Source organism: Serinus canaria, chromosome 2, assembly GCF_022539315.1.
Source record: "Serinus canaria isolate serCan28SL12 chromosome 2, serCan2020, whole genome shotgun sequence".
In the NCBI taxonomy this organism is placed as follows: Eukaryota; Metazoa; Chordata; class Aves; order Passeriformes; family Fringillidae; genus Serinus; species Serinus canaria.
In genome coordinates, this window is record NC_066315.1 from 10721630 (window position 1) to 10737949 (window position 16320).

Genomic DNA, 16320 nt, shown 5'->3' on the forward strand with positions numbered 1-16320 from the left:
CACAAGAGATCCAAAAGCCAAATAAGGTGATACAGTATTTCGACTTCCAAAAAGCCCAGCACTAGCTTTAGATAAAATAACTGTATGTTCTTCACACTGAAAACTCAGTGTATTCCTGAACGTAATCTATGTGAAATTCTGATTGGATCTGAAGGTGTAATTTCCGAAGTCCGTGTTGCCAGTGTTTCCTGTTTTCAACAATGAAAATGATACTGGAATTTTAGAAAAGAATCCCTAACAGATAAAGCAGTTGTGTCCAATTCATCCCAGGCTACCATGGCAGACAGATGTCTATACATTTCTGTAGGCATCTATAATTCTATCTATACGTGCAACAGTCCAGAACTCAAAGTTGTGTATACCTGCTGTTACCTTAAACACACGGACACTGAACTTGATATATCTGTGAACTCTACATGGCCATAGAGGCAATCCAGAATAATCCTTTACTGTAGGATATGCTCTCTGGAACACCAGCTCCTTACATGCCAACAGCCTTATGAGAATAACAACAGAGCTGCTGGAAGTGCAGAGGTGGCAATCCATTCAGCTTATGAACAACTGATTCCTTTTGTATTACATCATTCAACTACCCATTAAGGAGCTGGACTGACAGGATCCAGAATATGCATAGCCCGGCCCTCCCTGGTAAACGAGAGCGTTCGAAAAGATTAAGACTCAAAGAAATTGGTGATTCATCAGGGTGTCAAAACAGCGCTTCCCCAATTCCCGGCAATGTTCTAGGCCAAGCAGCTAGCCACATATTAGTAACCTCTGTCAGACTTCCAATTTTGGAGTTAATTGTTGTTCCTGAAACACATACCCAGACACAAAATACCTGCAGCAGCACACATCACAGAATGAACACTGCCACGGCTATCCTAATCACACATTTATGACGTATTACAGTCACACCTAATTTGAGCACTCCAAAGTACCTTTGTTGTCTGTAGGTATTGCTCTGTAACACCTGCTTCTGAATGGGGAGGCACCCTCCTTTAAAAGGTATGGAACAGCTACACACACAGATGTGAAAGACCAATGATTTCATAAATCCTTGGCTCCATCACATCACCAAAATTTAAGTACCACCAGCTGGGAACCAATTAACAGAAATTGTTTCTATCTTGTAATACTTTTATGGCACTTAAGTAGATGAATGGGTGGAACAGAAATCAACTGCTGGTCTCCGGTTTCTAACGAGTTTCTCAGACTTGTTGGTTGTAGACACATTTTTATCATTGGACAGTCAAAGTCATTATATGCTTAAAGAGAAAAGAAACAGCTTGTTGGAATAGCAATGTGTCTTCTTCAATTTTCCGGTATTTACAGTAAATGATTTTTGACCAGGTGAAATATCACTCAGTTTTATATTCAGAGGAGTTGCTTCAGAATGCTGTTTTTGTGTTTAACTATTATGATACACTAGCTTGCCTTGAGTTTAGCACAGAGGAGTTAATGCACAGGAAAAGAAAACAGAGCTTTCCCAAAGCATTAGCTTGAAAATGCAAATACAGTTAGAACTCGTGCCTTTGACAAAGCACATTATCAGTTCAGGGGAAGAGGTTGTGCATGTGTGTCTTCTCTTTTTTGAGGGATTACAAACTTTGAAATAGTGCTAAGTTTTAAGTTTTACATCACTTACCCCATCCTAATTAAATTAGTGGCTTCTGTTGTGAAATCCACCCGTCTAGACCTTGTATATGGACTAAATTCAGAGTATTAATTTCAGCACGTGCATGCCTTGCTTTCAGAACAACATTGCTCACCTTTCCAGGGCCTTTACTACAAGAGTAGCTTTTATTCTAATCTTCTACACAGCTCTCCACACATCATTGCCTATTTCAAAACTGCAGGGAGAGGGTTAATTTTCTTCCTTATAACGTCCTGTTTTGTAACATCCTGTCCTTCCTACTCATACCTGTGCGCCCATTCTAAATGCAAATGCACAAGACTTCCAATACACCTGGTGGCTGAGTATCACTGATTACACGCTGGAAAAAAAAATGCAGCCTGAGATTATTTTCTACAGTTGTGTCTAAGACTTAGACAAACTTGTTGTCCAAAATGTCATTTTGCTAGTAAATGCTTAGAGGAACAGAGAACTTTGCAAACTACACTTATTACACCTTATGGCATGTAACAGTTTCTCACATGTGTGCATACATGCATACACACACAAATCACACTCCCAAAGCTTAATATTCTCCAGACTCCAGAACACATTTCTTTGCTTGTTTCATCTCTTTCTGCCAGCAACAGCCTTCCTGACACTGCATTTGTGAGCTACCTCCAAAGCCACCTTCGCACCCCCAAGGCAAGAGTGCTCTTCTTCAAGATCGATAAGGCTGTGCCCTTTGCAAAACCTGCTCCTTCCAGCACAGGCACAAGAAAAGTCAAGTCAGGTGCTTTACATTCTTATTTGTGTGCCTTACCTGTTAATTTACGAGAATGTGAATGCCTGATGAATATATATAGACACCACGGAATTAAACATTAATAGTGCTGAAGGTGCTAAAAGCCACCTAGTTTTAAAAAAATCAAACTGATGGAATACATCTACACCTAATTACTTTGTTTTTTGTAACTCCTTTTTTGCTACCTTTAAGCTGTCACTTTAGATTTGTCCTGCACTATGGTCATAAACATGCCTTTTCCGTGTCTAGCATGTGCATTCTGTGAGGCAATGTAATAAATATTTAACAAAGAGTTTATATTACCATGCCAATTAAGCTCTCAACTGATTTAAAGCCAAAGCTGCTGCGAGATATGAGACTTAATAAGGGACGCAGCAACAGATCAGTACAGAACATGTACATTAGACAAACCTGACTCTATTGACTTTGCATTTCAGTAAATAAACCAAGGATTTAACTTCACTCTAATCAAAATAAAACATCACCATCAGAAACTGACTACATAGTTTCTGTATGTCTCAAAGAAACAAAAACCCCCCAAACAAAATCCCCAAGCTCCCATAATTGCCTCCAGTTCCAGATGTTCTGTTTTGCTCTGTAATGAAACACTTAAGATACAGCCCCATATCTAAGCACTATATATAATAAACACACATCAGTCATCTGTGCTTTCTGTGTGTATATTGCACTACAGCCAGCCATAAAAAGCAACCAAGGCAGCACATGCTTGTGTGTGCTTACACCTTTAGTCCTTCACGGTGTTTGTGTATAAATGGGTAAAAAAAACCTGGAAAAATTTACAAGGTAAACAGTTCAATCCAACCCAGAACATTGTGTGCGCTTAAGGACCCGCTTACATACAATTGTTTATTAAGGAACATCCAAGAGATCAAATGCTTTCAATTTTCTGCTTGTAAATTCAATGTTTGTAATTCATTTAAGAAAACTTTTACCTCCATTTGAATAAAGATTATTTTTCCCCCAAAATGTAAGACCAATTAAACACAGAAGTAATTGTGGCTTCCATCCACATGAATGACAACACATCTAGAAGAATAAAATTTTCTGTAGACATTATACATAAAATATATACTGCTTTTTGTATGCATATTATCAGGCCTCAACCTAGTTTTCACCTCCCTTTCACTTCCCACAAAAAAAAAAAAAACCTTAAAAAAAAAATAAAAAAACAATGTTGTTCTAATAGCTAGAGTGAGTAAGCTGATTAGCTTTATATCTTGAGAACTCACTTGAAGAAATGCTTACAAATCAGCAGGGAGAAGCGAAAGTTCAGCTGATAAAAAGTTACCAGACCAGAATCAAAACCCAACAGTTGTGAAATACCAGCAAGTTGAAAAAAAAATATATAACACGCTTTGACCTTTGAGAACTTATCTAATCTGTAAAAAACAGATAAGTCTGACATGAAACTTCAACCACAAGACAGACCTTACAATAGCAGTCCAGTACTTAAGAAAGATTCCTTCTTCAATTTTACTAAGGATTCAGAGGCCAACAAACTAGGCCAGAGACAAGACACAGAATTGGAAGTCAGAATTCCCATGGTTTTACCCCAAGAGTGACTCAAGTTTAAACAGTGGTTTTGCAACCAGCTCTCTCTCTGTGGCCACAGGCAAGTCTTAACCACTTTGCCTCAATTTGCTTACCTGCAGAATAAAAATAATTATACTTATCTGCCACACAGGAATCTTATACAACAAACACTGTTTGGCAAGTACACATCTGTTTAAACTGTGGACAAAGCTACGTAGTAACTTTGAGCACCTGGACAAACTGAAACCGAGAGTGAAAACAACTCCGCTGAAGCAGCTACCGAAGGCCCAACAACAACTAAATCCTGGGGGCAGCGCAGCGCTCCCGCAGGTAGCGCTGTGCAGCCTGGGCGCTCCCCCGGCCCGCCGGCAATTCACCTGCTCAGGACACGGCTCGCGTGGAAAGTCAGCGACGTGCCCGGAGCGACGGACCAGGGGCCGGCACCGCCCGCTGCTCCGGAGGGTCCCGGCCGCCCATCCGCCCCGGCCGGGCAGCCGGGAAGGCTCCAGGCGGGTCCCCCCGGCGCTCGCCCCCTTCCCGCTCGCCCCGCGGCACACGCGGCTCTCCCGCAAGGCCCCATCGGTGCGGGGGCAAAGCTCACCCGCTGTGCCCGGGGCGGCGAGGCCGCAGTGCGGGAGCGGCCCCGGCGGCTCGCCCGCCCTACCCCCGCCACCATCGCGGCCCCGAGCCGGGATCCTCCTCCTCCCTCCCGTCTCTCCCCCGGGAACCGCCTCGGGTAGGAAGATGGCGGCTCCGGCCGCCTCCCCGGTGCGAGGGGGCGACGGAGCTGGGGATGTCGCTCCCCCTTCGGCCCCGCCATCCCTCCGCACCGGGAGACGCGGGTGCGGAACGGCCCCGGCGGGCGCCGCCGCCCGGAGGGCGCGGGCCGGGCGGCCCCTCGCACTCACCTGTCACCAACAGCCGCCGCCGCCCTCGGGCCGGGGCTCGGCACGGGGGACGCGGGCGGGCACGGGGGAGGGGGGGCTCCGCCGGCGCGGGGCCTTTCGCTCCTGTCGGGTTCCCGCGGGCGCCGGGGCCTCTCGCCGCGCCGCCGCCGCCGCTGGGGCCTCGCCGCCGGATGCCGTGAGGAGGAGAGCGGACCGCGAGGCGGGGCCGAGGGGGCGCGGGCGGCGGCAGCGCCGGGGACGGGCGGGGCGGGGGGGGGGCGCGGGGGGGCGGCGGCGGCTCCGGGCCCGAAACGTCTCCGAGCCGAGACTCAACCACCCGCTCGCATGAGAGACCCGCTTCCGGCTCCCGGCGGAAGTCCCGCCCCCGCCGGCGGAAGGGATTGGCCGGCGCCGCTCGGCCGGGAGCCGCCGCGCGCGGATTGGTGGGGCGGGGAAGGGGGGAGGGGGCCCCGGCGCGCGCGCGGCGTGTGACGCGCGGAGCGGCGCGTGAGGCGCCTGACGTCACCCGCCGCGGAGGGGCGCGCGGGGGTGGGGGCGGCGCCGCCCGCCTTCCCGCTCCCTCCCCCCGGAGGCGTTTTGTCCCTTCGCCCTTGCCGTAGCTCCGCCGGGAAGTGGCGGGAAAGGAGACGGGAAAGGGAAGGGGGAAGGGAAGGGGAAAGAACGGGAAGGGGAAAGAACGGGAAGGGGAAGGGGACGGGGAGGGCGGGTCACGGCTGGTGTCGCGGAAGCGGCGCCTCCTGTCCCGCTGTCTCCGCCTTGTGTCGGCGGGCAGTGTCCAGCCGGGCCCGGGCGGTGTTTCAGGCCGGAGGGACGCAACGGGCCGGGGCAGTGCCCGAGGCCGTGCCCAAGGCCGCGGTGCCTCAGCGAAGGCTGCGAGTGTGGAGCACGGCCAGGTCTGTGCTGTGCTGACACTGGGCACGTTGTCGCCTTCTGAAACCCTGCCATGGCAGCAGCGGGAGGGGCCCGAGCCTGTCCGGATTTACCGCAGAGTGTCCCAGCTCCTGCTATAGCAGCTCGTGTGTGAGTGAGCAGTTGTGGCTCAAAGGGAGGTGATAAACTTAAAAAGGAGAATTTTAGGAGAAGAGTATTTTATGTCAGAGCCTTGTGTTTCACGTGGGTTGTGAAAGGCTGGAGAGTCTCCTTTCATAGAATCACAGAATGGTTTGGCTTGGAAGGCGCCTCAAAGATCATCGAGTTCCAGCCCTCCTGCTATGAGCAGGGACACCTCCTAGTCCGGGTTTCTCCAAGCCCCGTTCAGCCTGGCCTGTAACACTGCCAGAGATGGAGCATCCACAGCTTCTCTAGGAAATATGTTCCAGTGCCTCACCAGCCTCCCACTATTCTTTGCATAGTGGAGGAAGAGGAGGCAGAGGAAGCAAAGGGCTGAGGAACAATCCTGGGAAGACAAGGGCTGCAGCAGGAAGGCAGGATTGTTTTGTAAAGCAGGATCCACACGGTGCTTCCCTCCAACAGCAAGTTCCAGTCCTCACAGAATGGCTGCTCTCTGCCACTGCCAAGGCTTGACAAAGCAAAGAAACTGCTGGAAAGTACAAATGCATTTTGTTTTTAGGTACTTGCTTCCTCCTGGGCTGGAGAATGCCAGGCTGGATTGAACAACATGCATGGGAGGAAAATGGAATGTAGACAGAGGCAGGCACACAGGTGCAGGCACGGGACATTCTGGTTGGAACATGAGGACTTTAGCCAGAGGTGAAGTCTCTGTAGGACTCTCCCAGCTTCTCAGCCTCAAGCTCTCTTACTCTACCCAAGCTGGGGAATAGAGGAAATCTTCAGTTATATAAAACTGCAGTGAGCCCCACAAGAATCAAGAGTTCTTTTGCTTGACCAAGGAACAAACAAGTCTTGGCAAACAGTTCTAGTTATTTAGTACAGATCATCATCTATTTTTAACTACAGTTAATTGGGCAAAAGGAAAACCTGTGGTTTCCTCTTGGGACTTTGGGGGGAAAAAAAAAGTCTAGAAAGGATCATCTTCCAGGGCTGCTCCCAGTCCTCAGCTTGTCTTCTACTTCAGGTGTGGCAAAACTACATCCCCTTACAAGCAGTTGTCAATAGTTACCTGTACCATGCATTGCTGCCTATCTGCATCTCAGAAATTAATCCACATAGGATGATCCAGTTTTTAATCCTTACTGATAAGATTCATATGCCTGCCTTCCAGGTGTCTGCCAGAAATTCCCATAGAGACAATGGAGCAATTAGAAGACCTATTTTAAGGACACCCAAGCAGCCTTTTGGAATTATTTTTGTGATAGTTTTAATGTTCTTGATGTTACTGTATTGTTAAAAATCCCTTGCTGTAGGAGCAATAAAGAACATCCTGGTGCAAGAAATGAACTCAGACCCCCCTGGACACAGAGCTTTGCTGTTCATTGAGGGAAGTGCATCTCAGTGCTCACTCTGGGGCAAACAAGGGCATGTTTTCCATAGTCAGTTGTTTCACTTTTGCAGAATTGTCATGAGGAAAAAGCCTTGAGCAGAGAAAGATGGATAGGATGGAACTTGATCAGGAAAAGGAATAAGCCGGCTTTGAGAGTGGGTTTTCAGAAGGACAGACATAACTCAAGCAGTGCTGGGAATGTCACTGATCCACAAGGTGGTCACCACATAGCCACTGTATAAACAATTCATTGCTTAAAAGTCTACCTAATGTTTTAAAAAAATGTGTTTTATAAAGGAGATCGATATAATTTTGTTCTTTAGTGCCAGACCATTTTTCAGCGGACTGCAGTATGTGTCAAGAAAAGAAAAAAAAAAAAAAAAAGAAAGATCTGATTTTAAACTCTCAAACATGATAAGCCCCATTACATCCTTGTTCTTGTTCAAAATTCCTTGCCCCTTTAGGCATGCAGTCTTCAGATCTTCCCAAGCTGTATTTCCATGCAACACTTGGTGAAACACTTTATCTGGGAAGTAATAGGAGTTTTCTACCTGCCTGACCCCCTTCTGATTCTCACTGTGGGGGGGTGTAGAACCTTATCCCTAAAAATGCTTCTGTTTTTAATGGCACACTGCTGAGATCAAAGAGGTTTGATGTTTTCCTTGGTACCCTGGTAGCTGAAGAGTGTGTGCCCAGATGGGAGTGAAATATTACAGATTTCATGGGTGCTATGTGTGGTAGACACTACTCCTGTTTCTTCTACCTCTCATACTCAACAGTCAGGAGAGAGAGTGCACCTCTGAAGGAGCAATGTCCATGAGTAATTGGACCCTTAGTCCACAAAAATCAAGCTAGACTAGACTAACTTATTGTTTTTTCCTTGATCTGTGGTCAGTCAGATATAAAAAGGACTATGTAAGTTATTTCTCAGTATGTTAGTGATATATTCTTAAAATTGCATTTTGGTCTGGAGGAGTCTCAGGGGGAGCCTCATTGCTGTCTAAAACCCCCTGACAGGAGGTCAAGGTCAGTCTGTTCTGTCAAAATTCAAGTGAAAGGGTGAGAGGGAATGGCCTTTAGTTGTGCCAGGGGAAGTTCAGCTTAGATATTAAAAAAAAATGTTCACTGGAAGAGTGGTCAGGCACTGGAATGAGCTGCCCAGAGAGGCAGTGGGGTCTTTGGAGGTGTTCAAGAGGTGCTTGGATGTGGCACTTGGGGATATGGCTTAGGGATGGTTTTGGAAGTGCTGATTTGATGGCTGGTCTAGATGATCTTGAAGGTCTCTTCCAACCTCTTTCATTTTGTGATTCTGTAAGTCTTTAAATTATGATTCATAGTTCAGGGGGAAAGAAAAGATCTTTGGTATGCTCAAGAGGATAACTCTGTACAAAGAGGAACTGCAAATAATGCAGTGTTCCTGAAGCTAAACCTAGAACTGAGCAGTCAGAAAATCAACCCCTCAAAAGTCACTGGATGTACTGAAACACTTGGGCTTTACAGTCTTTATGATTTCCTCTCAATATAATAAAAAGGATAATATTTCCTCCATCACAAGAGCATAGAGGATTAATTCATTGGAGTGTGTGAGGCACTTGGGTGGTATGATAAGAACTTCCACGAACACAGAACTTGATTTGTGCTTTGTAAGGAATTTCCTGGTTTGGACTACCTATTTTTTTTTCTTTTTTTGATTGTTTGTTTGTTTGTGTTTTTGTTGAAACACACTCTCATAAAATATTTTACCCTTCAGATCTATGGGACAAGGCTTCATGAATCATTAGTATTTAGGAACTGCTGACCTAGAACATTTGCCAAAAGTCACAGACCACTTAGTACTCTGCAATTTTGTGAGATCTTGTGAGTCACGTAGTATTTTACAATTCCTGAAGCTGTTAGCCAGCTTTGGAGGAAGAGAGGTATTTTGAAACCTGAGATACTAAATGATGGTACACAATGGGCTATTCCTGTCATAAAACTTTAATAGAATCCTGTAACCAGTCTCTATTGCATGGATTTGATGAGTGACATTTTAAGTATATACTATTTCTATGTCAGTATCTTTCATAAGTCACAAGTAAATATATGACCGTGCCAAAGACAGTCCTTGTTCCAAGTAGACCATCTCAGCAGTCAGTGTGGAGGAGATGAGGAGAAGCTAAATAATCCTTCCAAAGGGATGGGAAATAAGAGAGATTAGGTGACCTGATGAAAGATTATACAAGATAGGCACATCTATGTTTCCGCTCCAAGTGGTATCCTGTAGTTTAGTGAAATGTTCAGGCTTCCTTTGTGAAATAAATTATCAGGTAAACTGATGAAAGGCCACTATTGATCAGATTTATTATCCCTGTTACCTCATGCATCTCTAACTGAAGGAATGATCCAGGTTCAGATGAAGTAGACAGAGATATGTTCCAGTATAACTTTTCTTGTTTGATGTTTAATGGCATGCTCTTCACTTTCTCAGCTAAGTGCAGGTGTGTAATACAGAGTATCCAGTCTTGATAAAAGCAGGTGATAATTTAGATCTGGTTCTTTTCTAGTTGAACAATCATTTTTAACACTGTTGTGAGGCTATCAAGAAACAATTCCTTAATTACATCCAGTGCCAAAAAGCAGCTGGACTGCAGTGGTGCCTGGTGCCCAGGCAGCAGCGCTGAGTGCCCACACGTGCTTGACAACACAAACACGTGCACTTTGTGTCTTTCTTGGATCTTGATATCAAACCTTCTAAAGTGCTGCTGTAGAACCAGTTCAAACAACCTCACTCTCAGCAGATTTTCCCTCTGGCCTTATCCCTGCAGCAGGTGAGTCTGAATTCTTTAAGACCGGAGACCATTTTAAAATGAGGCTGTAGGATGGGTGTGAGCCATTGTTAAACCTGGGGTTTTGTGAACACTCTGTAAAAAAAGTCTAAGCTGCAGATGGTTCCATAAATTCTAAAACTGTTGTTAACAGCAGCTGATTGCAAACTTTCAGGAGGTGGTTTAACAGTGATAATTACTGATAATTGAGTATAATCGCAGATCTGAAAGTTGCCATTCTGTTTCATGGACCTTGCACTACTATAAAACTGGCACAGGCCTTACTCTGTGTATAGATAGCAGGTCTGTAGCAGAGACAGGGCTTGAAACCCAGATCTTGCATATTCTGGGTTTGAGCAATATTCTGTCTTTGATTTAGTTATTCTTAATCTGTGACATATTTATTTCTTTAGCTTGGGCCCATTTTTAGAGCCTAATTAAACCTTAAAAATTGTATAATTTATACATTTTCTGTCTAAGTAAAATTTTTAAGGGGTCTGGAATCTAATATTTTCTTAGCACTGAGGATGTTAGCAATTTTCTGTCTTTGTACCTATTTTCATCATTTTATCACTACAGTATCTGAGCACTTCACAACAGTCTTTAAATATCATTATAGCTCCTGTGTGAAGTATGAGTGTATTTATCCCCTATCAACAGCTGGCAAACTAAGGCATGAAGATGTTTGAGCTCTGTATTGTTACAGGTTCCATACAAATTTTTATATGCTCTGAAAAATGATCATAATTCTGTATCTCTGTCCTCTTAAGCACTGTACTAAGTTTCTTTGGGATCATATAAACATAAATTTTTATTTTTATTCCCCAAACTTCCATTTTCAAGCATGAACATCTTTAATTGTATTTCCTGCTTGTGTTCTCAAAGATTTTAAGATTTTCTGTTTCTATGTCTTGTCTGTGTGTGTGTTTGGATGAAATTTTAATTCTCTCATTCTCAATTATGTTGGACATCCTTGAGGAAAATTACGTGAAATTGTCATGCCCCTAATGAATGAATTGCAAAGCTATGAATATCAAATGTTTCTAGTTATAGAAGGAAAATATTGGATAAGGCATAATAGTGAGCTGGGATAAGGTGGTAACTTAAATACTCAAGACTTGAAAAACAAGTATATTCCCTCTATAGAAAGATATTTGTGGCATCTTCATTTCCAGTTTTCAGGAAAAACGTGCTCCTGGCTTGAAATTAACATTTTGTTTGGCCATTAGTTAGTTTGGCATCAGATAGACTGTTTAATAGGACCCTCCTATCATAGCAGAATATTATGAACAAGAGGGCCAAATAGAATTCAAGAAGTGTCTCTTTTTTGAAGTTAATATTTGGGCCAAGTGAAATATTAATTACATAGAATTGTTTCTAAAGCAATGCTTTTCCCTAAATCTATTATCAGTCATATCACTAAATATAATAGCATTAACATAGAACACAATAAATCACAAAACTCTCCTAAATTTTTAATTTACTTGGAGAAATGTGGTTTTCCACTTTAACTCTGCATAAAATATCTCTCTGTGACACAGAAATGGTCTCCAAATTTCTTGTGTAGCCTGTATGGTCCAAGTGATCTTGCTTCAACTGGGAAGCCTCAGGTTCTCCTTCCTGTTTCACTATAAAATATGTTCAACACTGGGATGCCAAGGGCATAAATTTATCCTGACACCACAAAAGAAAACTGCTGCAGGCTGCTATTTCATCTGTGTATTGGATACAAGACAGGTTTTGTAGAGGGAAGTGGCTAAAGTTTCAGATTTATAATCAAGAACTTGATGGAGACTGGTAAATTGATGAAAATCAGGCCCAGTTTAGTGTTTCGAATACCAGAAAAGAGTGACTATTATTTGTTAAAAAAATAATTTGAACTACTCTGGTCTAGCTGTAGGGTCTGAGAGATGCTTTTATGTCAAAATGCTGGATGGTCCTTTTTGCCAGGCCTTCCTAAAGGCATAGTTGCAGTAATATAACACTTGTTGCTTTTTAGGGTCACTGTGGCTCAGGTTAGAAAGAAGTCTATCCAAAAGCCCTTGCAGTGATTCCCAGGTGCTCTTTTGTCCTTTGAGACCACCAGCAGCTGGTGTAGCTGGGAAAGGACTTCCCAGGCCATGCCAAGAACAGTGAAGCTGCAAATTGTCTCTGGTAGCAGTGCAAGACTTGAGATGCACTGAAACTGCTCCGTGCAGGCAAGGAGACCATGTATCCTTCTGCCAAGCACTGGCTGTACAGTCCCTGACACTTCATTTCATGTCCCCCAAGATGATTGTTCCTGGCCTTGATTGTTTTTTTAACACAGCTCTGAGAACTGAGCTAACCTACTTCTTATAATGAAACATCCCCAACAAAAGGGATCTTTTGAGAGTTTTACACCTTATGGCTGGATTAGGAGGTTACATGTTTCTAAGTGGTGCAAAAAGTGCTTTTGCTAGAAGGTGTGATTAGGGAGGATAGCAGAGAAGGTGGCAGGAAAGCTCTGGTTGTTGAATTTATCAGTAAGGACTGAAGGACTTCTTGGTTTGTTTCTTTTCACATATCCTTTTGAATTTTGGGCTTACTGCTTCTGAAGCTGCAGGGCTCAAGGTGATTATTAGATAAGTCAAAAAAAAGGTGTCATTCTTCCCATGCTGCAATGTTTAAAGGATAATTGTCTTGTAGATCTCCTCTACTCTGCTATATAAATGAAAAAAATGAACAGCTTGTGCATTACAAAAAAGAATCACATGAAAATAGGATCTATAGTCCCTGAGAATTGATAACATCCACTCCTGAAAATCTCAGATAATTCTTGAATACTTTAAAATAATTAAATGATTTTATGGTGAGTTTTACCTATACTTGCACATATATTTCAAGATAGATTTTTTTTGGGGTATATTTCAGAGATGCTCACTAGCCTCTGTGTGCTCTCTGATAAACTGACACCAAGTTCCCTGTAATTCTAAGGAAAGGAACAAAAAGGGGACAGAGAAGAGCTCGCTGAGCTGTTTTAAAAAGACCCTTGTCACCTGTGGCAGAGGGACAGAGTGGCCTTGAGTCTTGCACTTGGCAAGCTGGGCTTGTAAATACTTGGGAATTGCTGTACATCCCAGCTGCTGGGGATTTATCTGTGTTAAAGAAACTCTGCTGTCCTGTCTCCAGTGATTTTATGCCCATAGTTTACAGATACAGTGTAGCACATACCCACCCTCACAAGGTTTTTTGATCTATCTCTTGTGCTCTGCAAGAGCTGGCAAGCCCTCAGGGAACAAAGCCAGACTTCAAAAAGAAAAGACCATCAGGTACTGATATTCTGTAAAATCACATCTGATTGTTCTTTGCGCCTCTTCCCCTCAGTCAAAGAAGACAACTAGTCTTTGGAGGCCTGTAAAAAAAATACTCCATGCTGCTGAATCCTGGAAATTGTCAAGATGATCTATTCAATACAGCCCTATGAATCCTCTTCCCTCTGGCAGAGCCCTTTTCCATGGCGTGAGGATTCATTTCTGGTTTGCAGCCAGCAGAAGGATTCCAGTGAGAGGGACAGTTTTCACACCTGTTATTTTCTAATGCTCAGAAGGATAATGCAGTTAGATCCTGTTTGAGAAGACACAATGATTTCTTCTCATTTCATGCTTCAAGTAGTGGTCTTGGCATCTCAAACATATTCCATACCAGAGGGCCTTGATCCTCTGGATGTTTTCAGGGGAAGCATTTTCCTGTATAAACTACTGTTGCTCTCATAAAAATTTCAGATTGATCTCTTTCCTCATCTACCACAGAGCTTCTGTGAAGGCTGCTGGTTGCTTCAAAACACAAAAACAGAGCTCCTGCTGAAGCAACTATCTCTGAGGAGGCAGGGCTTTAGAGTTTTTCCTGCTCTCTTCCCAGTGCTTCCTTGACTCACCTGCAACGCTGACATCAACACCAAACTCTCTCCTCTTCCAAATTATGATGGTAACACTTGATTTCAGGCAGCTGGTTTGCTTGAAAACTTGCTATCTTTCTTCCAGTGAAATTTCCCCCTTCTTAGGATGTTATGTGTTTTTTCCATCATATTGATGGGTCTTATCTTTAGTCCATGCCTTACTTCTCCCTGCTAAATCTGTACGCGTGGCTCCAGCCAGGCAGAAAGAATGTTTGCTGTTTGATTAGTACTTGTAGCTCCTGCCCAATTAGTGGAATCACCCAGAAGGAGAAAAGGTTTTTAAGTCATCCACAGGTTGGGCAAAGTTAGGCACATGGTGGTGATGGATTAAGTCTGGAGCTGAAGCTCCAGAGTACCCAGGCTGCCCCAACAGTGGTTGCTGCCCATGAAACAAGGATGAGATGAAAGCACAGCTGAGTGTACCAGACTGAGAGCTGTGGCCACCCCTGAGTGGATAACGTGGGCCAGATTTTGGGAGTGGAATGACCTGTAAAGGGAGGGGAGGGAACCCATATGAATGGTGACTAGAGATGTCTCATTATGACCTCCTGAAATGTATATTAGACATCTGAACTGAGCATACTTACCTAAATATGGGGAAATCTCTGTGCACCTCAAGGTGCACATAAAAATTGTATCATTTATGCAGAGTATTTTGTGCATTCTCAGTTCTAACTTCCCCTTGGGTGTAAGAGAAAATAGAAAGCTGTTTTAAAGGGAAAAGAAAGAAGCAGTTTGTACTATAGGAAGTTTGAAAAGCAAGCTCCAGCTGACTGATTCACTAAGCTAAGTGCAACGTGGAAAGTTCAGTGTCAGGGAAATAACAGAGCTTTCTCTCCTGGTGGCAGGCAGCCATGGATGTTGTTACTGGCATGGTCAGCTAACACAGGCTGGGGACACAAACTTAATATTCATCCTTCTGGTATTACTACAGATGGATAAAATCATCATGAGAACTATCCTGTACTGAAAAATACCTGTTCATACTGTTTTTCTCTCCTCAGTCTGCTGAGGTCAGTTCTGAGCTGGGGCTGGGAACATGTCTGGTGGCTTCTGTGATGTGCAGGTGGCTCAGTGTTCACTGGATAAATACATCAGGAATTTCTCTGCATCACAGCCTGGCTGCCTGGGACAGGCCAATGCCTGGTGACACAAAATGAGCTCAGATGAGACAAATGCAGTGTGACCTATGCATCCAGGAGATGTTTTCTTAACAACCACTTTCTGGCACAAATGAGGAGTATTTCCCTCCAACCTCCTGTGTCTCTTCTGTGTTTGGAGAGGGGAGCTCTGAGAGTACAGCTGTGGAATCTGAATAGGAGATAACAATGCAAATATGTGTACTGACTTTCAATACAAACCCCTGATTTTCAATACACAATGATTTTTTTTAAAGCTTCATGCTGCCTGTGATGCCTTTTGCACTTCTAGTGCCTCTTCTCCTGCATGTGGCACAGCAGCAGCATGTTTTGGTATCTGCTATAATATGGGTAATACTTGCAGTCATATGTTTCTGATTTTTGTCAGATTGAGTTATAAGTGGGGGTATCCTGCAGAGATAACAGAAATTATCTTTTAAAATGAATGCTAGAAGTGATCTTGTATTTTTCTTGAGAAACTGTGTCCATGGATTCTGTGGAGTGAGTTGGATGGCAGATAGAAGTGAGCTGGAATTCATTGGGATAGAATAATGGTGGGTGATGTCCCAAGACTCAGAACAGGACTGATGGTCCCAGGAAATCCAGAGGAGAGAAGCCAGTGGGAAACCTACCTGCTGACACATAGTCCAGCCTGGAGGCAAACCAACCAAGAGGAATGGAGGCAGAAAGGGTGACTGTGACCTACCTTGCTTCACAGACCACTAGGGAAAGAAAGGCCTGGTATGTCTCTGCTGATAATCCAGCACCAAGCTTGGGTGAGACACCTGAACCAATGGTATATAAGCAGATGGAAGTTATAAATGTGAAAGAGAATCTTAAATAGGATTAAATGGAGACATCAAATTATGTAAAGTCCAGTCTTTCTACAGAGAAATACAAATTGCAATGAGAAACAGGAAGGGGGGAAAACAAATGAAGCATGTGTGGTTTGGTTAGTTGTTTGGGTGGTTTTTTAAATTGAAAAAAATGCTTTAACTGAAAACCATATAATTGTAAAAAAGAAACAGAGTAGAATAAAAAAAAATTTACTTCTCTTGACTTTGTCCCTCTTACCTCTTCTGTTCATCAGTTTTCTCTCTTGTTTTAAACTCCCTGCATGTTGTTTTATAATTAAATTTTGAGTTCTTCAGGGCAGCAGCTATATTCAGATATGGAGCAGT

General features: G+C 43.8%; 1 protein-coding gene across 2 annotated transcripts in view; it reads right to left on the bottom strand.

Moving 5' to 3' along the window:
* The window catches only part of LARP4B (La ribonucleoprotein 4B), a 55962-nt gene extending 50749 nt beyond the window's left edge, over positions 1 to 5213 (bottom strand). Inside the window, exons 1-2 of one of the 2 annotated variants that reach the window (XM_050970668.1) lie at positions 5165 to 5213; positions 4880 to 4895 (exon numbers count right to left, since the gene is read on the bottom strand). The gene's annotated coding sequence lies outside the window, so the exon portion shown is untranslated. Of the gene's footprint in view, positions 1 to 4879; positions 5041 to 5164 lie in introns of those variants that run through there. The other variant, XM_030230069.2, reaches the window with a different exon arrangement.
* Positions 5214 to 16320: the final 11107 nt, after the last annotated feature.